This window comes from Primulina tabacum, chromosome 11, assembly GCF_025594145.1.
Source record: "Primulina tabacum isolate GXHZ01 chromosome 11, ASM2559414v2, whole genome shotgun sequence".
Lineage (NCBI taxonomy): Eukaryota > Viridiplantae > Streptophyta > Magnoliopsida > Lamiales > Gesneriaceae > Primulina > Primulina tabacum.
In genome coordinates, this window is record NC_134560.1 from 30,594,253 (window position 1) to 30,600,990 (window position 6,738).

The window sequence follows — 6,738 nt, forward strand, 5'->3', positions numbered from 1 at the left end:
AAGTTATAATTATATTTACTTCAACAAATAGGATAAATTGTGAAGTTGTTTGTGTCTATTACTTCACCAAAATACATACCTACGAAGTCTTTCAGATGAATGACTTCGTCACTCAATGTAAATTGTGAAGTAAAATATTATAAACTACTTCGCTAAATAATAATTAAGACAAAGTTATATATAATATATTACTTCACTATTTACAAAAATCGATTAAGTAAAACACATTTCTTACTTTGGCACCGGTCCAATTCTGGACCACTTTTCCTTCGAAAACCGGCCAAAGACTTCAGTATTTTCAATCATACAACTTCGGTTATTATGCGAAGTAAAAGGTACATCTATTACTTCACGTCCATATACTTCGGCAATTAACTACCTTATTACTTCATTGAATACGCGAAGTAAAAAGCGATTTTTCTACTAGTGAATTTGCTCAAAATTTGGTTGGTTGTAATTAATTGAATTTTTTTCACATTTAGTATTTTTTTTGGACAAAGTTGTGACATGATATCGCTGATATGTCTGGCTGTACATAAGAAACCTAGCTAAAACTGATTTATTTATATATATATATATATATATATATATATGTATGTATATATATATTCATGATTGAGTTGCTCAAGTGATTAACTTAGCAAATTTAAAGTGCAATTAGCGAGAAATTATTGTTCATGTAAGTTGGACTATTTTGGATTTTACTCATGTGACTTGTCAAAACTTAGTTTTCATTCAGTAATTTGGATTTTTTTGTTTTAATATTTTTTTGGTCTGAAATTACTAAATCCAACTAATATTGTTTATTTGACATCGATATTCTCCTACGTGACTCATGTGTTGATAATAAAACATATATTACATGCATTAAAATTTACATAAGCAAAATGAAAGTTTTTTCCTCCCATTTTGAAATATAGGGTTTCGTTCTATTTTTTTTATTTGCTAAGATGGATTTTAATTTATGTAACATAAGCATTATTTGCACCATATGAGCCGTCATGTAGAAGAGAATCAATGTCAAATAAACAATATTCAATAGATTTAGTGGCTTCCGATGAAAAATAACTAAAACAAAAAAATCTAAGTTATTTGATGAAAATCAAACTTTGATAAGTTACATAAACGAGATTGCCTAAGGGATTTGTATTGATATGATTTTATCTTTGATTAATTTCGAATTTTAAATATATTATGATATCTTCAAGATTCTCTCCCTATCATAAAAGAAATGTCCATGTGTTTCATGTTTAAGAGAATTTATCTACATCTACCGCAATATTTTCATGGGCTCGGCTCGGACGAGCACGACATGAGCTCGGATATCCGGGTTGTAAGGTCCAAGAATTAATTATTCGGTAGTTTGATATAACTAGAATAATTATTGAGTTATTAATTAAAATAATTATTTATGTCAAATAAATTAAAAAAATGTATTAAAAAAATATTTTAAAATATCATAAATTTAAATGATATAAAATATATATAAAATTTAAATAAAATACGATTATTAATTAAATGTAAAACCGTGATAAATGGCCATTAATTACTATTTTTAGTAATCAAATACACAACAATATATACATTTATACTTTATAACATTTATAGAAGTGGGAAAGGAAGTTTTTAAACCCATCCCGAAACCCTTGTCGTTGCTCTTCTTCTCCCTTGCGTAGCCAGCTGCCGTGCCGCCGAGGATCGGAGCTCCGACCACCGTGGTGTTCAGATGAGGTCTTGTCGAGCATTCTATGGATTGGAACCGAAGAAAAACGAGCCCTCCTTGTGCAGATCGAGCCCTGCTTCACGAGACCATCCGCGCGCAGCTTCTTACTTTGGTTTTGGTGAGTGTATTTTGGTGAGGAATAGGAGCTTAAAAGATTTCTTGGTCATTCCATATTTTTCCTATCGGTCTTAGGTGGGTACACAGAATTTCCGGCGATTTTTCCAGTGAATTCTCGCTACCACACCACGACAAGACCACAATTGCTCGTTCAAGATTCGAATTTAGGGGCATTCAACTAGATTTTCCAACTCCTATACGCTATTTTAGGCTGCCGAAATCGAGAATTTTAACCTTTTAGTCGATTTTGAGATTTAAATCGTGAAATTGAGAATATTGAGACAAGTTTTATTATTTAATTTGTTAAGTTGGATTTTTAACAAATAAATTCAACTTTAGTAATATAGTAATTTTTGGAAATAAATAATAGATTATTTAAGCTTTGTTGACAAATTGTGGAATTATTCCGCGTATTATCTTATTTGTTAGCTCAAAGAGATCAAAATTGAGCTTTTTGTGGTTCAAAGTCGGTTTAGGTATGTTACATTTCGGTAACATACTATGTTAATGTACAAATTAATTTTTAAAAATATTTATGAGTTGTTAAAGTTGTTAATGTGATTTTGTGGAGTTGTATGAGTTGTTAAATACTTTGTTGATTTTATGTTCATTTATTTGACATGCTTCATGACATTTAGGATAGGACATGATATTATGACATTCATGTTGAGTCTTATCATTCTTGTGACATGTTACTCTTGTTATATTGTATTCCTGGCACAGATGATTATTTCGGAATCAACTTGCTGCTTTCGAGTCGAGTTGAGATCATTTTGGGCTCTATATACGGGGTTAGTTCTTATTCTGACTTAATTGTATCGGATATGTGTTAGAGTAGGTGTCCGGCAAACCAACTTGTGGCTCGGGTTTTATCGACTCTAATGTAAAACAATCTTTATTTTAATAATATTTTACGATTTTATTCAATTATGACATTATACTTTATCTGTATACCCATGCAAACTGCATACATAAAGTCCTTGAATATATAATAGGTACCATGAGGTCTGCGTCGCAATGTAAGATCATGAAACTCATTAGGAAGTGTACCGTATATTCTAAATAGGTTCTTAGTCGAATCAACCGCCTAAAATAAGGATAAATGTCGCTCGAGCTTGAGACTAGCATCTGGATATAAACGCCATGTTTCATTGGCAAGGGCATGGAGATGTCCATTCACACAGACGGGTGATCCATATGATGATGCACTGAACAACACTCCCTCGGACTGTCCAAGTGGTTCTCACTTATCGAGTGGAATAGTCCGCAGTTATGGTTGTACACCATTAGTCCTTTGACCCGAGACAATGTAGGGGCTATACGTACTAGCATACACTTTGATCCGTTTACGACTCCATCGAGGGTCATCAGGTGGTGAGGTTGGGTGTAGTTTCGAAATACGTAGGAGCAAATGCATTGTAATCGGGAATTTACCGTTCGCCTACGAGCGAAGATATCATATGTGATATGATGAGTTAGTAGTACAAGAAGTCTCTGGCCAGAGCAAGAAGTGTGCTTTAGAGAAATGTGTTTTCCTAGTTGCACATACAATGCCACTATTAGTACTCAAAGATAAATCGCATCGTTATCGAATTCATTTGCAACTCTCGATATACCAATGGTTCCAGATTCGATCGGGATATATGTGTTGAAAGACCGTTAAGTACGCTAACCATGACTAAAGATTCTTGCAGGCACTATTAGTGATACCTAGTGAATCATGGGGCGATGCTACTGGACGCTCTTACCATGATCCGATGGGTGCAATCAGAAATGAGTTCTGACATTCTTGATCAAGGAGTTGATGAAAAGAATGGGGTTAACTAGGGTAAACTTGAATAAGAATAAATGTTATTTTGAATCACATGGAGATGTGAACCCACGGCCAGATTTATCTTTGAACCATTGAGGGTCACACAAGTATCGAATTCTGTGTTCCCGATGAGATAGTCAAATTTCAAAGAGTTGGGATTTGACGACTATAGTTTGATGGAGATCAAACAAGAAGCTTATAAAGAGTTTATGAGCTGATTCCATAGGATAGAAAAAATGAAAGTTAGCATGATTACTAAATAAAGAAGTAGAGTGGAACTGCCTGTTTTGTAAAGAAGTTCACTAAAACTGGCAACTGTCACATTTGGTAGATTAAAATTTTGATCTTCGAAATTTTCAATTTTCATTATATGAACAAGATTTGTATCCTTGGTACATCGGTTTCTCTCGGATTGTCAATCAGGGTTATAATGAGTTCAGAATCATTTTTTTTTTGTGAATTTAGAATTTACTAATTAAATGATTGTGCTAGTAGTGGTGACTACTATTATGCATAAATTCTAATAAATATTCTAGAAGAGTATAAATTAAATTAACCTATGAGTTAGTTTATAAATTAAATAATAGTTATTTAATTTAATATACATATACGTGTATATATTTTATATTGTGATATAAAATATGTGTATATGATTTTATTATATTATGTACTATTAAAATGTTAATAAATACATTATATAATAATTGTACGAGAGTTTTAATATAATGAAATTATTAGAGTCCTTGTGGGAGAGGGACTCCTAATAGGATTAGGAGTCAACCTCTATATATATACCACTAGAACTCATAATTGAATGCCACGATTTTCACAAAATTCCTTTCCAATTGAAAAGAAACCTACGGCCATCACCCTAAGGAAAGAATGGAAGAAATTTTTGGCAAAAGAGCAAATTAGATTTGCTTAATTATGGATTAAAAATCCATAATATTGATTAAGAATCAATAAGCACAAAATTAACAAAATCTTCCCATCTTTTGAAAGGTGAAGTCTCGGCCAACACAAGATTTGGGGAAAACAATTTCGGCCTCTCTTTCTTGCTTCCACGGCCGCCGCCGCAACACACATTTTCCGGATTTTGGAAATTCGGAGTACTCAGTCTCAACGCTAAATTGTTTGGAATTACTGGTGCAATCTAAACAAGGAATTCATTATCTTATCGTGGACTTAATTAGACGATCAAATTTGAAGAGTCGTTCGTGGAGATTTACAAGTAGGGCTATCTCCGCGTAAAAATCAGAATATTTTGGAGTCCAACGTTTAGAACGCAAGGGTGTAATTCTAAACGCCATGTGAATGTTTCTAAACACACGATGCCAAAGAACAAAATTTTTAAACTTTCGCAGCGTCTTGGATGCGAGAATACGATGTCCCAACAATATGGTCCAAGCATACCTTTGCAAATGGGTTTGGATATTTATTGGTTCGAGACATACCCAGGTCAAGTCTTCTAAACGATGTATATAAATAAAACGTCCCATTTTTGGTATAAAAGAGTATGACATTTAGACCAAATAATTGGGTCGAAGCGGGGCAGGCCCGAGCACTTTACAGTGATTCCAGGTTTGTGTTTGTTCATTGAGTTGTGTTAGTTCATGCAACATGTAAACCGACGAAATGGACGATCAAGATCTCGATCCGATTTTTTCTTTTCTCCATCATTGATAAAAATACATACGGTGGAGATTAACGAACTCATACTAATGCTTGGATTTGTAGCATGAAAATACGGAAATGAAATAAGTTTACTGAAGCGACGGTTCCTTTCCCGAGGCCTCTACTTGGATTCCGTGTTGTTTCTCTACCGGGCTCTGAAGCAATTCGCGACCAAATTTCCTTGCTCAGTTCATACCCTTTGTTCTATTTGTCTTCTTAGTAAGTTATTTTTATTTTCTCTAAAATGTATAGTCCCAACACTATGGAGAACCAGATCTCTAACGATGATCTGCATGTGGTGCTGCGAGCCTCAGACAAGGAAATGACCGAGAACATTTCTCTAGGCTTCCTTTGAGTGAGTAGTATCATATACTTAATTTTCTGGTTTATAATGTTATGGATATTATTTTCATGTAGGGCATGTTCTTTGCCAGGGAACATTCTCTCTATGCCAGCCAGGTCTAATTAACCGCCCACTGCCAAAAATAACTTGGATAATGTATGGGATCGGCATGGGGAGTTGATGATGTAGCTCCAGGCCGTGGAGGCTCTAAGAAATGAGTAGAGAGCTTCTCTCTTGGTCGAGCTGAAGGAGGCTCGAAAGTAGACCGAGCAGCCAAAAGAAGAAAGAGTTCGGCTAATATTGGCTGTAAATTTTAGAAATTTTTCAAGTATTGAATTCACAATCCGAGAAGTGTATTCGCTCGAGTAAGATGCAAAATTTTGAAACATTGCTAAGTATTATACTCACAATCCGAGTATAATATCCACCCCTGAGACGTAAAAATTAGAATTTTTGCTAAGTATTTAAATCACAAAGAAGGTAGGGGTGATCATGATACGATTTTGCAGTTTTTTTAAAAAATTCAAATCGAATTGCTATATACGATTGGTTAGTATTTTAAAAAAATAATTACGGTTTTGCATGTAGAATTACTCTTACTGTTTTAAAGGGTTTCGGGCGGTTGCGGTCGGTTTATGATTTTTTTTAATGAAATATATTAGAATATATTGTCTAATTTATTTGAAAACAACAAAAATATAGTGTCTTCGAAATACAAAGATAAAACTAGATAAAATAATAATAAGATTCAAAACTAAGTTAATAATTTAATAACACAACACATTCACAAAAAAAAATGACATTTACATTATTTTATCTTTTTTTACTTTCAAACTTTAAACAAAATATTGTGATAAAATAAATAAATATTTTTATAAAAGACTAATATGAAGAATAATTAAGAAGAAAATAAGTTCTTTGTGGGAGTAATAATTTTAAAGATAATTGAGATATAATGAACGACTTCTTTAATTGAATATGTTGTTTAAAAATTATTATAGATTAGATATCTTGTGAGACGGTCTCACGAAGTTTTATATGTGAGACGGTCTCACGAATCTTTATATG

The 6,738-nt window shown here is 33.1% G+C and overlaps 1 long non-coding RNA gene across 1 annotated transcript; it reads left to right on the top strand.

Moving 5' to 3' along the window:
- The first annotated feature begins 1,620 nt into the window (after window positions 1-1,620).
- LOC142518538 (uncharacterized) lies at window positions 1,621-6,046 on the top strand. Its single transcript, XR_012813572.1, has 4 exons — window positions 1,621-1,841; window positions 2,270-2,631; window positions 5,580-5,682; window positions 5,745-6,046. It is a non-coding gene; the product is annotated as an uncharacterized LOC142518538 (long non-coding RNA).
- The last annotated feature ends 692 nt before the right edge of the window (window positions 6,047-6,738 follow it).